Source organism: Pinus tabuliformis, chromosome Q, assembly GCF_031772625.1.
Source record: "Pinus tabuliformis cultivar Carrire ecotype Pingquan chromosome Q, CPIR1, whole genome shotgun sequence".
In the NCBI taxonomy this organism is placed as follows: domain Eukaryota; kingdom Viridiplantae; phylum Streptophyta; class Pinopsida; order Pinales; family Pinaceae; genus Pinus; species Pinus tabuliformis.
In genome coordinates, this window is record NC_142296.1 from 817,371,822 (window position 1) to 817,392,165 (window position 20,344).

The window sequence follows — 20,344 nt, forward strand, 5'->3', positions numbered from 1 at the left end:
AAAAACTTAGATGACCACGAAGTGACCATAGAATGACAGATTTTAAGATCCTCAGTAGACTACAAAACTCAAGTGTAAGAAAAGTTTTGGAGGGTGTTCGTCGCAGCGACAATAAGAAGGTTCTATGGGTGATCCCCTCTAAAACTTCCACACCTAAAAGTATTATTCATATGAATAAAATCAAAAAATATTTCTATTACAATCTATCTTAAGAGAGAGTTGGCATCTTAGCTGCTGAACTTTTGGCACAACAACAAGACTGGAATTGTAGGCAAGAATTTACATCACCAAATTATTTTCATGCTCTTGACGCAATTGATGTAATTTTCTAGGTTTAGGATGGAAGTGAAAATTCAAGAGTCCATGAGTTACTAAAACATGTACCATTCTTAGAGCCATTTACAAACATGGTCCAAATTTATACTTCTCATTTTTACAAATTTTATGAAGGAAATGAGGAAGATAACACAGATGGAATCTCTCTACCACATTATCTAGCTAACTAGGAGTTATTCACAAGGTTTTTTCATGCAGGGAATATGTCACATTCTTCTCAACCATCAAGTCTCATTATCAAACTAACTAGAATAAACTAAGTGAATTCATCCAGAAAAGAAATTATACATGATTCAGAAAAGTCGTGTTAAATTCCAAACAAGATGGATGTCACATTGAAGACTGATGATGAACATGAAAAAGGGGATTCACAAGTAGATCATAATAGTAAGTCCCATGGTAGTAAGAAACTTAAAAATCTAAGGAAGTATAGGTTGGATCAAATATGAATTTGACTAATAAATACTAAATTGCATAACCATGCATGAAATTAAGTGTTTGGAAGAGAATGAAGGTATTGAAGACATATGGAAGTGAACCAACTCATAGTGTAATATATTGTGGAAAAGTTGCTTATTTATAATGAGTGATAGAAGCATAAACAAAGGCATTCTCATCCAAGAAGCTTCTAGTGAAGCAAGTAAGCTTCAAGAACCTTAACATGAATCTAGTTGATGATGAGCACTCCTCAAATAGTGAATTACCTCTTAGATCCTATAGGCACAATGTTTTACTTTAATGAACATCCATGTTACCATTATTAACTATAAAATTAGTATTTAGACACTTAGTTGTAGTTGAAAATGCATTAGAAAGTTAAATCACACTTGATGAAGGGATGCAATAACAACTAGAGCAAGAAAACATGTCTTTTTTCCTCGGAATGTTAAAACACACTAGTGATACAATTGTAGTGAAAAAGTAAGATAACATGGGATTCATTTTAACACATATGTGGAATGGTAGTGGTAATGTCCTGGTAATGTAATGTCTTGGATGTAGTTGTGTTTGCCTAATCTTAACCAAATTGTACTCTGCCTAAGGCCATGAACATTACAACTTGTGCAATATTTATTTTGTAGGGGATACCACATAATTTTAAGACTTCAAATGAAAAAATATTTGATTATGACTATGACATGGATGTGGAAGAAGATGCGGGTTAGGTAACTCTGAGAAAGGATTTAGAATTTTTTAAAACAAATGGTGATGTTTTTTATATGGATACATCTCTGGTTTTGGTGATAGTACTTTAACGGAAGGGACATCTATAAAAGTAGCAATAGTTGTCACTACACCTTATGCATTTTTGCAAGTTTCTATCACAATTTTACTGCTTGAGAATGTCATCACTGGACTTGAATATATAATTGAACTCATCCATACTCTTTGTAACTACATGAAATGATGTCACATGATCCAAAGGCGGCCATATATAAAGGCTTTTGTATAGTTTTTCCCAGTCGATGCTCATTCTTGGTTGTTTCCTATTTCATTCATCTACCCATTATAAAGGTATATGTTGATGATTATTGATGTCGCGGAGTTCTACGAGCAACATAATCCTCTTCCATTATAATATGTCAAGGTTTTAGCTATAATCTTAAAAGAGACATTGTGGAATTTTCTATGGGTGATCCCCTCTAAGACTTCTACACCTCAAAAGATTGTTCATATGAAAAAAATCGAAAATTATTTCCATTACAATCTATCTAAGATAGAGTTGGCATGTTAGCAGCTGAAACCTTGGCACAAGTGCAAGACTTGAGTTGTAGGCATGCATTTACATCGCCAAATTATTTTCATGCTCCTGATGCAGTTGATGGAATTTTATATGCTCAGGTTGGAAGTGAAAATTCAAGATCCCATGAGTTATTGAAACATGCACCATTCATAGAGCCATTTACAAACATGGTTTGAATTTATACTTCTTATTTTTACAAATTTTGTGAAGGAAATGAGGAAGATAAGGCAGATGGAATATCTCTACCACGTTATATAGCTAACGAGGAGTTATTCACAAGGTTTTTGCATGCAAGGAATATGTCACATTCTTCTCCAAGCGACACTTCAAACAAATAATAAGCTTAATGCCTAATATCATGCCACAATCCCTTGGGGTTTCTTGGGGTTTTTGGGCAGGGTGAAGTTGCAAGTATTTTGACAGTTCCATGACAAGAAGAAATAATAGCAAGAAAAGCAAGAAACAACCCTAGTCTTACCATTTTTTTGTCTCATTGTCTAGGGGTTTCGATCTCCAAGTGGTAGGTTTTGGATCTCCAAGTGGTGCGATCGGCTTCTCCAAGTGGGTTTGGATCCCCAAGTGGTGTGGTGAGGTCTTTGATTCTCTTACAAAGTCAGAAAAGCTTTTGTAGAGATACTACCAACCTTCGAGATGGGTGGTTATGAAATGCATGATCCCTTTATGTAGAGTGATGATGCCACTCTATGATGTGATCCCTTTAGGTAGTGTGATGATGCCACTTTGTGATTTGATCCCTTTATGTAGTGTAATGATGCCACTAGAATGATGTCACTGCATGGATGTTACCTCATAGAGACATGAGCGATGTATAATACATCTCCAAATCCAACATAAATGATAATATATCAGGATATCATGTTAGCGTTAATGTTTTATGATTTTTGCAAATTTTAGGTTGTGAAATGCACTAAATGACTGTCGCTACATATTTACATTATATATATATATATATACCTCAAGCTTAAAGGACTTCATTGTGATTACATGTATATTAGTTTAATTTTTAAGTTAGTGTGCTACATTAGAAAGACAAATAGATATTTAATTATAAAAAATATCGCTGATAATAATTAATGTACAGTTGCTACTAAAAGGTTAAAAACTTGGAAAACTAATGGTTGAAGTACAGATAGTTGAAAGAGGAAAAATGTTGCAATTATTTTAGAAATAATTTTATCCATCAGCAAGTCCTAGGCATGTTATGAAACCAGCTCACAAAAAGATAGAAAAGATAGATCAACGTCTTAGAAATCATCCTCTTTGAAGGGGAAACCTCCTTTACATTACACAAATGAACAAATCTTCAATGATACAAATGACAAGACCTCCTTTCTATATATAGGAATCAAAGGGGTCACAATATAATCAGAGCCGACATAACAATAATAATGTAAGGGCACAATAAGAACAATAGTGGGCTTCTATGGGGCACAATAATAGCAATAATAACAATATGGGGACTACATGGGCACAACAATATGATAAGGGGGTTGTACTAATAATAATAATAAGGGGTTACACTAGTAGTATAGGGACCTAACATGCCCCTCTCCTTCAAAAGGTGTTGCCCTCAATGATTGAGTAGTTCTTGATGCTTCTGTATAAAATTCTTGTCCTCCCATGTGGAATCTTCAGCGAGTAAGTTCTTCCACTTGATGAGATACTATGAAATTGATCGATTTCTTAGTTGTCGGGTTCTTGTTTCTGTGACTGCTCCAGGTTCCAACATGATTTTTCCTTCCTCATCAAGTTTTGGCAATATTGTTTGAACTAGGATCTTCTGCAACTTTTGAATCAGTGGCCACACTTCTTCATCCTTCTTCCATTCCTCCCTTGCTTCATTTATCCAATTTGGTTGGATAATAGAAATAGCAAAAAAAAATGCTTCCACATCCTCATCCTTTCTTGAGAGTGCATCTGCAACAACATTTTTCTTCCCTTTCTGTAGATAATTTCAAAGTCATATCCCAACATATTTGTGACCCATTTTTTCTGTTCTTCTAAAGATAATCTTTGTTCTAAAAAGTATTTAAGACTATCATGATCCACTTTTACCTTGAAGTGTCTTCCCATTAGGTAAGGTTGCCATTTCTTAAATGCATGTTGTATTGCCAACATTTCCTTATCCTAAATAGCTTGCTTGAGATGTAGCCGTAAAAATGCCCAGTCAGCTACATTAAAACTTCTTTCACTGCGATGTTGATCTTCCTGTTGTTTCATTTGATTCTGCACCAAAGTGGCGTTATCCTTTAAAAGTTGGAGAACTTGTTATTGATGCTCGATGTGATCTTTCACTGCTTGAATATTTTGTTCTTGATATGTCCTTCTATCTTGAGAGTTTGAGGAGTGTAAATTCCTTGAATGCATTACAAGATATGGTCAAATTCATTTCTTGATGCTCAATGTGATCTTCCACTTCTTGAACATTTTTCTTCTTGATATGTCCTTTTATCTTAATAATTTCAGGAGTGGTAATTCTGACCAATGCATTACAAAATATGGTCGAATTCATTTCTTCTTTCTTGATGTGATCTTTCACTTCTCGAACCTTTTTCTTCTTGATATGTCCTTCTATCTTGAGAGTTTGAGAAGTGGTAATTCTTGTCAATGCTTTACAAGATATGATCGGATTCATTTCTTCTTTATCTATGGTTGGTTCCTGGTGTATATCATCTTCTTTTGATGTTTCTTGATCATTTTCTTCTTCCTCTTCATAATTTATGTAAAATAATTTCTTCTCAACACACTTATGACCTTTAGTTATTTGCTATCACAATTGTAACAAAGCCCTTTTTCTCTTTTTTCTTCCAATTGTTGTGGTGTAAGCCTTGTAGGTTGTGGAAGGCTAGGAGAAAAAACACTTCCATAATTATAGTCGTGAGTGGTGGGATTCCTTGTTTCCATAATTTCGCTTTCAATTTTTCTTGCCAACCTGAATGCCTTCTCCAATGAATCGGGTTCCCAGAGACGAACCTCATGTTGAATGTTATCCTTTAAAGTCCCTATGAAGACATCAATCCTTTGCTTCTCTGGAATATCATTTACCCTTATATTCAATTTTTGAAAGTCCTCAATATGCTCTGCCATTGAACCTTTTTGTTTGAGATTTATCAATTGGCTAAAGAAAGTGTTTCTCTTTGTATCCTCATAATGTGCTATCATTTCTTTCATGAAAATTGACCATGTGACAAATGGTTTACGAGAACAAAGCCCTTCATACCATAAAATTTGATTCGGTTCTAAATATAAAGATGCAATATGTACCTTTTGTAACAGTTGCACCTCATGTAGATCAAAATATTGCTCCATCTATAGTATCCAATTTAACGGATCATTGCCATCAAACTTCCTCATATCACCTTTTCTTGATTTTAGGAGCTCGATCTTGAAATGACTATAACTCTGTGATTTTAGATCTCCAAGTTCTAAAATTTCTACCTGCAGTATCCCTCTGAGTCTTCTTTCTAACCCCGCAAGTCGGATCAAGATTGGATTCTGCAAGGAACAGTTATGTCAAATCTCCCACGATGACCTGATTATAGACTAGTTCAGTAGAGAGAACTTGTACGAAGTTCCACACGTCACTTTTTTAACCTCATGACCTGAAACAAATACAATGAAAACTACAATTCGCCCTCTTTCTGTAACTTCTTATGAAATTTCAATCTGATGCTCAAAGAGAAAGTTATGATGATTTTCCCATGGTCACCTATTTGGGATGTAATTCTGGAGCCTGCAGAAACCTTAAATGTTTTGGACTGTATCTCCAAAAATACAATAAAACGAGCTCTAAAATCTGGGCCCGAGCTTCACCAAGTTTTCGGCTCAAATGGGTTTTAATTTCAGAGTCTACAACTTTGTAGAGAAACAATTATAGCGAAAATGCCACGATGTCCTGTTTGAGATGGAATTATGGAGCTTGCAAAAACCCCAACTTCCTCAGATCATATCTCCGACAATATAGCGAGACAAGATCTGAAATTCGGACCCGAGATTAAGCGATATGTTGTCTCAAATGGGTTTTTTTTAGCTTTTGAAACGTCTCAAAAAAAAACGTTATAGCATAAATGCCACAATGCCCTGTTTGGAGCAACGAAACCCTAGAATCCAAAACTTTGATACCAAATGTTATGAAACGAACTCACAAAAAGATAGAAAAGATAGATAAACGCCTTAGAAATCAGCGTTTTCGAGGTGGAAACCTCCTTTACATTTCACAAATGAACAATTATTCGATGATACAAATGACACGACCTCATTTCTATATATAAGAGTCTAAGGGGTCATAATATAATTAGTGACATAACAATAATAATGTAAGGGCACAATAATAACAATAGTGGGCTTCTATGGGGCACAATAATAACAATATGGGGACTACATGGGCACAACAATATAATAAGAGGGTTGTACTAATAACAATAAGGGGTTACACTAATAGTATAGGGACCTAATAAGGCATCTAATCTGGGCGATTAGATTTAATTTTAAAACTAATATGTTGGTTAATTTAATGTTTCCTAGAAGACAAGGTTATGTCTTCAGAAGTGGGGAAACAAGAGATCATTAATGAGAAGATAACTACCTGCCACCTATTGATGAGGTGAAGGTAGTTACTAAGCACCAAAAAGTGGTAGATGGATAATATCTCTGAAATTTATGGATTTCGTCTTATAATTTCCTGAGAGAGGAGAATTGAGAGACTGAAGAGAAGAAAAAATTAAAGGACACAAAGAATTTTAGTTTGAATTGAATTTCATTCTCAGTACAAAAATGAAAATGGAATGGAATAGCTATTTACTCAATTGGTATGAGTATGTGAAATTTCCTTCTTTAAATTTTGGATTCTTAGAGTTGAATGAGAAATTGAAGGTAGAATTATTATAGTAGAATGTTTATTGTTTGAAAAAAAAAAACATTGGTAGAGGAATTCTTTTGTTTCGATCTTTATTAACAATGTAGTTGAAGTAATCAAAAGACTACATATAGTAAATAGTATTTAATAGTGACATAGGTAAAAATACTTGTAGAAAGAGAAAAATTACTTCACATACAGTTCGATAAGACTAAAGATAACATATAATATCCTTGAAATTATATTTGAAAATTATAGTACAAAACAAAAAAGAAAAGAACAAGTTATGGAAATATTTCAGACAATTCCTTCACAAAGAAATTCTTTTTATAAATGAAATAAACTAACTAATTTAATAAATTGAAGATGTTTTGGCAAAATTGTCAAAGTTTGGATTAGATGAAATAGTCCTTCTTAAACAAATAATTATAAAAGATAATATATATTTATTGACAAGTGTAAAAGTTCACAAAATGAATATTAAGCTTGTAATAGGAAATTTCCAACTATTAATAGAGAAATATTTCATCAGAATGTGAGTACAGTTTGTAATAGGAAATTTCCAACTATTAATAGAGAAATATCTCATCAGAATGTGAGTACAGTTCGTGGGTGGAACCCCTGAACATTAGGCATGAAACCTTCTAATAATAGTCAAACTCCAAATTGTGAAGAGAAGAGACAAAATCAAGAAACATTAAACCCCAAGGGTTTGGAGACATCAAAGGAAAAAGTTCATTCCTTAACAACTCGGAGAAAATCCCTGAGAAGGCAGAAAAACAACACAGTGAATAGTATTAAAAAAAATATTACGACAGTACAAAACTGAATTACCCAAAACAATTTCTATGAATGTAAGTCATTGATATTTCTTATATGTGACAAAGTATGTGTGTATCTCGATATACATAACAGAGGTCAAAGTTCTCTGATACCCCTTTGCATTCAAGCTTATTAAGAATAGATTACCTACAGGTCTGTGTAAAATGCGATGCAGTTGAATATAATTTGTAAAAATAGCCAACAGTGGGTTCAAACAATCAAAACCCCAATACAAAACTATAATTGTATAAATTTAATAAAATACTTAGTTTCAAGGCGAAAGAGATTTTTCTTTTAAATGGTAACTTCTCGTGAATTAAAAAGGGAAAATAATTTTACAGGTAAAAAAACAGGAAAATTGCATGATTAATAGCTACCTAGATATGAGACTCAAAATAGATGACTAATCATTAGAAGGCCCAAGTATAGGCCTTGAAGTTGTGGGAATAGGAAAGTAAATACAAAATCTAGTAGAAACTCACACGGAAAATTTGATGGTGTTGATTAGAAACTTTTCAAAAATAATAATACAAAAATGATGAAATTTAACATCGGAACAGAGGGTAGATAATTACATTGATTAGTTGCAGAAATTAATTACTCAGAGTTTCTCCTTGTTGAGAAAAATGATAAATGATCATTATATATATATTTCGTGGTCGTATCCAGGAACTAAAGGAAAATTTTCCACTAATCATTAATAAGTTTACAGAGACTATAGATGTGAATGAGAACATAACTTTCCAAAATAGAATGCAGCACGACAGAGAAGATTTTGTAAGAAATATTATGAAGCAAAAGCCCCATAACACTAATCAATGATCATATTGACACAACAGTATAATTTAATTTAGACAAAAGGGTTCGAAAGAGAAAAGAAATTGTTCTTGGAACCCTAAGGAGTTTATCGAATGAAAAATCATCCCGCTTGTTCAACGCTGCTATTAAAATTACAAGTACTCAAAAAGATTATGTAATCACTACAAATATAACTAAGTACACACAACAACAACAACAACACGTCGTCTTCACCGAGATACACCAAATCATAACAAGAATAATGAAATGAGTACAAAATCCATACACGTCCCATAGTTACACCTACCCACCCATTGTTCATAGAACAACACTCCAGAGACCACCGGAAAAGCGTATGTAAAAATAACAAAGAAAAATCCCACATCAATAAATAGAATTGTGTAATAAACCAATAAATAGCCATGTTTGAAAACACATATAACAAAAAGGTTGATAAACGCTAATTATAAATGCATGAGAACATCGAGGTTATAGTGAAGAATCTTCACTATGTTATTACCATATTTATCTACGCTATTTATACAACCAATATTCTTACTTCTGAGAACAACCAATATTCTTACTTCTGAGAAGTCATGTTACCATTGCAAAGGAAATAAATATTAAATATCATTATATCTAAGAAGTCATATTACAAGAAATATTATTATATCTAACAAATCATATTTCAATTAAATTATGAATAAACTACACGAAATATTATTATATCTAAGAAGTCATATTACAAAGAAATATTATTATATCTAAAAAGTCACATTTCGAAGTCATATTCTTACAAGAAATATTATTATATCTAACAAATCATATAAATCATATTTCAATTAAATTATGAATAAACTACACGAAATATTATTATATCTAAGAAGTCATATTACAAAGAAATATTATTATATCTAAAAAGTCACATTTCGAAGTCATATTACAAAGAAATATTATTATATCTAAAAAGTCATATTTCAATAAGTCATATTTCAATACCATTGTAAAGGAAATAAATAGTTATCCTATAAATGCATGAAATATAATTAAATTATGAATAAATTGAATTAAAATATAAATTATGAATAAACTAAATGGATAGGGACAAAAGGAAATAAATATTTATTCTATAAATGCATGAAATATAAATTATGAATAAATTGAATTGAAATATAAATTATGAATAAACTAAATGGATAGGGACAAAAGGAAAGAAATAGTTATCCTATAAATGCATGAAATATAAATTATGAATAAATTGAATTGAAATATAAATTAGGAATAAACTAAATGAAATATAAATTATGAATAAATTGAATTGAAATATAAATTAGGAATAAACTAAATGAATAGGGACAAATTTAAAATATAAATTATGAATAGATTAAATTAATAGGGACAAATTTAATTAGGTTAGTATATTGAAAAGAAACCTGTGCAATAGAAGATTAAATGGAATAAGATTTATCATAAGGAAAAAGGGAAAATTTCAATATAAATTATGAATAAACTAAATTGATAGGGACAAATTTAATTAGGAAAGAAATAGTTATCTTATAAATGTATGAAATATAAATTATGAATAAACTAAATTGATAGGGACAAATTTAATTAGGTTAAAGAAACTTGTGCAATGGAGATTAAATGGAATAAGATTTATCATAAGGAAAAAGGGAAAATTTCAAGGAAAATGTTTGCATTAAATAGTTGTCGAAGCATATTGACAGTGGAATACATAAGATATTTAGATTTCAAGGAGAATGTTTGCATCAAATAGTTGTCGAAGCATATTGACAATAAAATATATAAGATATTCAGATTTCAAGGAGAATGTTTGCATGAAATAGTTGTGGAAGCATATTGACAATAGAATACATAAGATATTCATATTTGAAGTGTCAGTTTGTTTCTATATACACTTTTTTTTTTCTTTAAAAAGAATGTGGTATTCAGGGGTCATTAATATATATATATATATATATATATATATATATATATATATATATATATATATATATTAGTTGTTGCAATTTCAACAATATATGTCCTTCGTCACAATTGCAACAATAAAGGGGTTCATTACACTTGCAACCAAATATGTAATGTGTCACAATTAGATGCCTTAGAAATATTTTTTTGCAATTATGACTCCTAAAAAATATGTCGCCATAATTGCGTGAACATGGGCATCAAAACTAAAAAAATGACATTTTTCTTGACCTCTGCAATACTATGGGCCATACCTTCGGACTATGTCGTTGCACTTTAGGGCTATATGTAGTAGTGAAAAAATAAAATTTATAAGAACCAATAGGATTCAATATGATGATGTCAACCATCGGGGATGATTCACAATTTTGGAGTAAGAAGGTAAAAAGATTAAAATAACTACTTTTTCAACTCATATTTTCAACTTATCTCCCTATGATTTTACTCAAATTTCAAGCAGGAGCACTCATTGGATGAAAAAATTAATTTTGAATCCAAGGAGTACCCTTGTTGCATACTTTATATGGACTTTACTAAACAAAAAATGTGAAATACATGAAAAACATTATTGCAATCACATTTTTCATGTATTTCCATTTCTCGTGTAGCAAGGTCCATCGAAAGTATGCAACATGGGTACTCTTTGGATGGAAAATTAAATTCCACATCCAATGAGTGATCCCACTCAAAATTTGAGTAAAATCATAAGGATATAAGTTGAAAAAATATTTTTTTTCTTTTTTCCCTCCAAAACTTGATGAGGTAATCTAATATTCTATTATTATTTCTAGTACGATTTTATAATATTCCTTAGGATACCCATCTTAGACCTCAAAATTTCTCTAATGTTAGACCCCATTTCCATAATGTCACCATGGATCTTGGGTGAACATCATAACCACCTCCTTTTAACCAGTGTTTTGGTAAGAGTTATGAGGGGGTGTGTTACAATATGTCCTTAGGTCATTCTCAATCATGCTATGGTTCTATTTTTTCCCTGGAATCATCAACCTTTAAGAATTGAGAAGTTCAACTCTTTATGGCATGGAAATTTCATGGTGTGCCATATAGTACCTCCACTCTTCCATGAGTTCATGTATGGGAATCCTTCGCTTGTGCCCAGTAGTGGGCACACCTTGACGTGACCTATTATACTGAATTATGCTTGTACATATTGTGCATAGGAGTGAATGTAATTTTTTTTTCTCCCTTTTGTTTGGTTTTTTATGTGAGAACTTTTATAGTACATCATATTTGCAAAAAAATCCAAAAAAAATTATAAAACCTAAAAAATAAAAAATATATGGTCTTGTTTTTACCTAATCTATGTTTTATTGCTTTCATTATGTGATTTAATCATGGGTCTAGTATTTTTGGATTCCTTTTACATGACAAGATGGAATTTTCATTGCAACATCCATTGGACCTTAGGTACGTTTCTCTTGAACCTAAGATTTAGAGGTAGGTCATACTCGTCATCTTCATTGCATGTTTGATCGTCAGTGCCATCATTGTGTGCTATAAGATAAAATGCACGATGTATGGAGAATGAAGATACCCTCAAAGGTCTTCTGGGACCTTCGGCAGACTGTAAGATTATCTACAACCGTCACAAATTTACATGCATGTTCATAAACAATAACTAACTACCAAAGTACGAGAAGGAGATTACCTCAAGCCTTCGTGTAGATTTTCTGGAGAGCACAATGCAGCTAGGTGGAAATCCCTTGAGCCGGCTCCAAATCAAGTCCTGCACATAGAAGAGACAAGCATAATCACAGCATACAACTCTGATGACTAATACATGAATACATAAAAGAACATCTAATTGCATATAACTAAGCTACTCATGCTAATAGGTATTGAACAAACAACTGGATGAAAGATAGTATTGACACCACGGAGTAGACAATAAAACTGCAGTTCTATCTTAATGTTGGAAGAGTGATTACAACCATTTGTTGTATCAGCCTTCCTTTACCCCTCCAGCTTCCCTCTCTCCCTTCTGGCCAACTTCTTATGATATGAGACAATGCTCAACAGTCAAGCAGGCTATCCTTTCAAATGCTCTGACCCCTTTCACAATAGCCCTAGCTTTGCTTATGTATCAATTGAGTTAGGGTTGCCGAGTTCCTCCTTGAGTTCACTAGGGAAAAAGCAATGAACTTTCCATTCTTTTCAGCTCTTTCCCATTTTCCTCCTTCTTTCGAATTAGAAATCCTCCAAATAGGTTGATTTTGGGTGTTTCCTTGCTTTTCTTGAGTAATTTTAGGAACAAATATCTAGATATTTATGAGTCAATTCGTTCCTTTAACCTTTGGAACTTCACCAAGTTTCACTAATGTTGTCCCCTGACTAGCAACTTGAGTTAGTAGGGTCACTAACGCACTCTTAGGCTTGGTAAAAATCTTTATAAACCAGGTTGTTAGTGTACAACCAACGTTAGAGTGGAATCAAGGCCTATAATTGTGGTCTTCGCTTTAGCTATCATGTCTTTCCCCTCTGAGTTGATGAGGAGGTCAATTTGTTGTATAACAGATGCCCCCTAAAGTATGAGATCAAAGGCTACAACGATGGCCGAAATACTTTAATTTAACTGTAATTTTCCTTCAAAAAGAGAGAGAGGATTGAAGTCTCGGGCGGTATAAGAAACCTGATACAACACATATATATAAACTACTAAAATCATGTCTTGAGTCAGGCATTCCCATGCTCAGTAGCTATGTCAAAGTGATTTTCTCTAAAGAGATATGACGATACTGGCTGCCGATAAGCACAATGTGGATCTGGTGTCATAATAGAATCATCCTGATAAGCTGTCTCCAAAAAACAATATCCGCAGCTTGGGAGAGGAAACAAGGCTAAATGATGTAAGCCTCTACCCAAGGTCTTGATTTCCGCTTCACCGAACAGCATAGATCGATACATGTGAATATATGCGTTGACGTCAAACATGCACGAAATCATCTGATTACCAGTCAATAATGGAGATCGTTAACAAACACAAGGAAGGCCACTGATAATGGTGATGGTCTCCAAGATGCACATTATAATCTAACGAGTGTGAACGATGACTTTGTCGTCGAACACTCATAGAATCACTGAACTAGGAGCCAATAATGAGAACCCCTGATCAAACACAAGGCAACCTGCCACTAATGTCCGCAAGTACCAAGGCACTGAATGTGTTTTTGGGTTATCTTCCTAGATAGATTATTGAAGTCGATAGGAAGAAACCTGTTGAAAGGTAGGCAATAATGTGTCCTACATCAATCGACATGAAATGGGACAAGAATGATTTTGTTTTTTGATGAATCTTTTGAGCATTTGGGTCTAAACAACAGAGGGCATGATGGAAGGATATGCTTGATGGGTTGATGGAGGAAACAAAAGGTTAACCCTTGAACAATAGAAGGCACGACAATGGTTTTAACCAGACAGCACTAGACTCATGAACACCAAAGAGTGTTAGGATACAAAGATGCAATCATCAGGGTATATAGGCTAAACTCATAGGATGGTATGGTTCATATTGAGAGGTCGTCACAAGGAAGGTTTATCTAAGGGAGTGCCATGTTCAAGGGAACGACTGCTGCCAAACCACGCTTTCTAATACAGAATACAAATGTACTATCCAATTTCCCCGTCTGATTAGTTTAATGAGTCCAGACAGGTAAACTCATCGACCTTTTCATATTTAAAGAGTCTGAAAAGGACCACAAAAAGAGCGACTCTCTACCCTATCTGATTAGTTTAATGAGTCCAGACAGGCAAAATCATCGATCTTTTCATATTTAAAGAGTCTGAAAAGGACCGCAAAAAGAGCGACTCTATATCTTGTCTGTGTAATTTAAAGAGTCCAGACTAGGCAACTCGGTGGTCTTTTCATATTTAGAGTCTGAAAATATCGTAAAGAGCAACTCCATGGTGGTCCCTTTGTCATAATTGTTAACTGGTTGAGACAAAAGGTTAATAGTATACCCGGATTGGTTACTTTTCCGTTAGTTAATCTATAGAATCCAGATAAAGAGAAACCTATGTTCAATAGATGTCGACCTCATTTTGTTACGAGTACGAGGAGATGAACTAAACTCGTTTTTCGTCATGAATTTTTAATGAGTCACATGACGACAAACTCAAAGCCTTCATCAATTTTTAACAAGTCAAATGAAGAAAACTCAAGGCATCTTTTTCAATTTAGTGAGCGAGGAAAAAGAGGTAAAATAACTGCTCATTCCTCCTTCGTAGATTTAACGAGCCTGAAGGAGAGGAAAAACTCAGGGATTTTTCGATTTAAGAGTGAGAAATGGTCCCAAAAAAGAAAGTGCTCTTGTTGCTGCCATATATTTTTAACGAGCCCGGTGACAAAAACTCAGGATTTTTCAGTTTAATGAGCGAGAAAAGTACCTAAAAGAATGCTCGGGTCATCTTTATAAATTTTAACGAGCCTAAAGACAAAACTCAGGATTTTTTCAGTTTAATGAGCAAGAAAAAAGCGCCTAAAAAGAATGCTCTAATGGTCTTTTTCAGTTTAATGAGCTAGAAAAAGATCGAAAAAGAGTTGCTCAGACCATCGTCATATATGTTTAATGAGCCCAACGATGAAAAACTCGAAGATGTTTCTATTTTTTAAAGAGAAATAAAATATCCCAAAAAGTGCTCTAATCGTCTTTGTAGTAGTTTAATGATCCCAAAGAATAAGACTCGAGGTTTTTCGAATTAACGAGCAAGAAAAATACCATAAAAAGAATGCTCAATCTTCTTCATGGTATTTTAATGAGCCCGAAGAAGGAGACTCGAGGATTTTTCGGATTAACGAGCAAGAAAAATACCATAAAAAGAATGCTCGATCTTTCTTGATCTCATGCTTGACATTAGAAGGGTCTATGCCATGCATTTCCTCATAAGACCAAGGAAAAACATTGTGGAAGTCCCTAAATGGGTAGGTGAAGCTCACAATTTCCTCAGGATTGTGATTGGCTCCAATCTGTATGTTTTCCACGATGCCTGTCATGATAGAAATATCGATGAGCAATGTTTTTGAAATATTGCCCCTATTTCCTTCCGAGTCCAAAGTGTGGATAGTCGTATATGGTGAGGAAACTATTTCTGGTGCGTCAGGTGACAGGATTTGAAGAGGCATCATGTTTGAATCAGATATCGAAACATGATGGTGTGAATCCTCCCAAGGTCGCTCTTCTAAACTCATGATCTCTCTAATAGCTTCGTCCATAGGTAAGACTTGATTGAGTGGATCAAAAGAAGGAGCGGTTATGGGACAGGCAGTGGTACTGTTGGCCGAAACCAAAGTGACCGGAGATTCGATGCAAATTGAATGGCTTGGTAAGCCAATTCAGCTGGCGATGGCGGCATTTTTCCCCCATATGTGTCAATGTCTAAAGGAGCCGATAGGATCCATGGATCAGTTTGTTCATGAGGAATAGATGAAATCATATTGACCATTTGTGAAACCTTTGGTGGCTGAAGAGGGAAACAACCCATGAGGGAAGAAGCCTTCAGTAAACCGGTACCGATACTGACATAAGAGTCAGACACACCACCTACTAGGGGTACGGAGCTACTTGGTAATGGTGAATAATCAGGGGTGTAAAAAGACAGTTGATCTACTGTAACTACCTTTCCATCCAATGGGAATAGGATGATGTGAAAGATAGTAGATACTATCGCTGTCATGGCATATGTCCAACTGCGACCCAACAAGAGATTATAGTCGAGTTTTTTGTCTATGAATTCTATGTCCACCGTAACCGTTTTCCCATACAAAGTGATGGGGTAGCTAGCTAGGTAACCTTTTGGGATAAAGGTGTGGCCATCGAAAGCTTTAAGGGAGTTCGATGATGGGGATAGGGTTGGAGAACCCAGGGCGAGCTAGCATGAAGCCAACATGACGCAGGTATAAGCACCTTCGTCAATGATAGTTCTGTGTATACTTTTACCTTTCAAAGTAATTTGCACTTGAAATGCAAGTTGGTGAGAAACCACCATGTCGAAAATGGCAAGCATGGAATCCTATGGGTCTATACCACCAATAGCCGAAAGCAAAGCTTTCCGTTGTGTTGGGCATGTTTGTAATACTTTGAGCACCGACATAGCCGACGGCGCTTGCGCCAAGTCTTCTACAATGCTGTAGTTTTGGGTGGCACGTGCAGATGTATTATGCGTTGTGCGTCGAAGTGCCCCTTTTGGGGGTCGAATTACAAGGTCCACAACCAGCCTTTCGATATGCAAATCATTGGGTGGCGGTGGGTTTGGACTTGAGGAAGGTTCCTTTGCATGAGCGATAGGAGCTCCATATGATTTGGCTCATGTTTGTAGATCTACTGTTTCAAATGTTTAAATGGTAGAAGATCCTTCACTAGCTGAAGGATGTTGCGAACCATCGTTGCCGGTTGTGGTTGGTTTGCAATAAGGTTTTGCTGCTGCTGAGCAGGAAAAGGATTTTTGAGGAAAACGGAGGTCTTACCAGTATCCATTTTAGCAAGGTATTCTGTGCATTCCTGAAGACACACAAAACGATAGGTCATGTGGTCTTCAACAAATATTTTGCAAGGAAATATGGCGGGTTTAGCATTTTCCTCGTCAGGAGGCGCAACAGACTTATGTTTGGGTTTTGCTGCTTTATTGACTGCTCTTCAGAAGGAGCGATCTTTTTCTTATTCTTCTTTTTTTTTACCACTGAGATTTTGTGTAGATTGCATAGAGTTTATCTCAGTGGTAGGAAGAGCAGTTGATTTGGTAGTAGTGGAATTATTAGGGTTGCTAGGGGCATTAGGGATTATGTCGTAAAGAGTGTCAGACTATGAATATATCAGATCTAAGTGTTGGGCACGACGTATGGATTGGTCTTCTGTGACCACACCACCGAGAGTGACATCTCTAGCAATTTGCGGGAGTAAGGACTTGCAAAACCAGTCCGTTAAGAGAAAGTCTAGGAGGGGAGCTTTGACTAACCTCCGCCTACGTCTCCATTCATGTATATGATCGGAGATGTGGGTGGCGGTGTCTTGACGAAATGAAGTGAGGATCTTTGTCCCAGTCTCATAGTAGATGGGTAGCTGGAAGTGCCTTAGGAATTCCATCGCTAAAGCGTGGAAGGTGTTTACTGACACGCGTGGTAACTCAATATACCATTTAGCTACATTGCCAGTGAGGGTGTAGGGAAAAAGACGTAACCGGACACTATCATCCACCATGGAGTTAGAAACACTCCAAAGATGGTAGGTGGGGATATGGGTGCCCGGATCCTCCCCTTGCTTTCCATCGAACTTATGGATGTCTGTTGGTATCTTATGCGGGATCGACGACGATTGTAAGTTATGATAGATGTGGTCGTTTGTCAATTTGTATAAGTCAGGTATATCCAACGTTGCCAAAAAAAGCAAAGAGTTTGGTGCCCCTGACTTGAACCATGGCCATGACATATGACTTGAGGACCCTTACGCTCCTCCCATCTTCTAGCTCCCAATATTAATACATGCTTTGTGTGGTGTAGCAGTTGCCTTGAGGTATGGTGATGTAGAGTGGATTTCCATGGGGATTTTGATGCCGGGGTATAGAATTTCCCCCAAGATAAGCGGTGCTCCCTTGACCCATTTGAATTGTGAGTAGGGCGTCCCCATGGAATGGTTGGGACCTCCTTGAGGATTCCCGCCCAACATAGAAGTAACCATTTGTCCTTGATTGACATAAGGAATGCTCATGTCAATTAGCGACTGACCATGCATGCTTGAGAATGGAGGGGGAACTATTATGTTCCCTACCGGCATGTGCATATTGGGAACCCCCCAGGTATATGAATCTAGGGTTTGAACTGTACATTGGAGACTAACCATATTGTTCGTAGATGGGAACCATGCCCATAGTGCCACATTGAGTGCTATAGGGAGCGCTGTATGTGGCACTTGTCGAAGGTATGTAGTTTGAAATTATAGGGGTGGAGCCTGGCATCGGATGGGTTCCACTCATAGAGGGTGTCATGTGAGTGGTTGTACCTAGGAAAAATGGGATAGCGGGGTTCGCCATTACTGGTGTTGTGGTGACTGTCGACTGGGGAAGTGGTGGGGGACCAAAAGTGTCCCTTAAGTCCCACGCCCGTTAGTCGTCGATGGGATAGATGGAAATGTTCCAACTACCGGAGCAGGAAGTACAGGTACCGCGAGATCCAAGATTGGGTCCGACGGATTCGTAAGCGGAGGGTTTAAGGGAGGAAGGAATCCTTCGGTAAAGAAATTCTCCGGCAAACTTGAATCGTCGGTTGTCCAAACAGATCTTGAGTGAGATCTGGGAGACTGATTCCCCAAAGATGGGGAATCCGGTTCACTGGAGCTCGGTGGATCTTCCACAATGAGTGGAGGAAGTCCTAGCAATCATCTAGATTGACGACGAGGGCCGGATGTAGCCACAGTGACCGTTAATTTTTATCAATAAATTTTATCGTGATATTTGTTAAAGTCTCAAAATGATAACACTCGGGTGCCTAAAAAATATAAAAAATACACTAAGTTGATCAATAAGCAAACAGAGGGAAATTACCCTGTCTGATAAGCACCGATCACTAGAGATGAAACCCAGTATCTCAATGAATAACAGAGAAGGATGGCTAGATAATTACGATTACTCTAGAGCTTCACCCGAACCTCAGATTGAGGGGCCAAGTACTCTCGTGAAGGCGAGCACCCTCCCAAAAACTAAAGACAGAGTAGATCCGTCTATGTTAGGTACCAGGACAGCTCGTCCCAGTCACCTTGTGTAAGTCCCTAAATGTTTGGCCACTAAAGATACCTCAGATCACAAACACCACCGGGGGGGGACATAGTCGTAGACAACACGCTGTGTGGGTAGGATACCTGAGTCCCTGACTCAGCTCTGAAATCCCCGAAGGGATCCCTAATACACAGAATACCCAAAGGAGTTGTAAGAGAAGGCAGGCTACCTTCACTTACAGTCTGATGTTGTATCATATTTCACTCCGCTTTTACTGGTGTGGTCCCAGTAGTATGAGTGCAGAAGGAATTTTTCTCTCTTTTAATGACACTAGTTTGGTTTTCGACCTTGGGCAGTTTACTCACACTGCTTAGCCCAAGATCCTAGCCTGCACTAATGTTTGTTTGCTCAATAAAGAGTTACTGATTGATTTTAGGTAAATTTTATGTGTACTTGATTACTGTCTTCGATAGGGGAGTTAACGTATGAAATGTGATTATACTCTCACTCAATAAATCATGCACAAAACAATGCTTTAAACAATTTTCAATTCGATGAAAACAAGTTGTATTCTACAAGTGAGAGGTTTTCACATATTCATATGCTTTTCATGGATCTTAGTCATTTAACACATGCATAACCAAAAGACTTCTTTCCAATGTTTCTTCACAACTACTTGAAACCAAAATAGAGTAGCTTTTAACCAGCTAAACAGAAGGATGAATAAAAAATGTGGGTGTTTCTTTCCTAAAAATTGCTTTTAAGAAAAAAAAATTTATTTCCTAAAAAAAAACTTTTAACGACACCTATTTTGCTAGCAAAATGCAATTACAAATCTTCTTTTAGTCCATGAGAAAGCTTCCTATCCCTTTTGGCTTACAGACACAGCTAAAAATCAAGCTATTGGGAGACTAACGCTTTGTAACAGTGGCTACAGAGAGTAAATGGGTCCACTAATTCTCCTTATGAACAAGCACAGTGCTTTATAAATCTCTGTGTAGCCTGCTAACCTGCGTTAGTGTGGGAAATCAGTGAAAAAGAGGGTTTTCAAGATC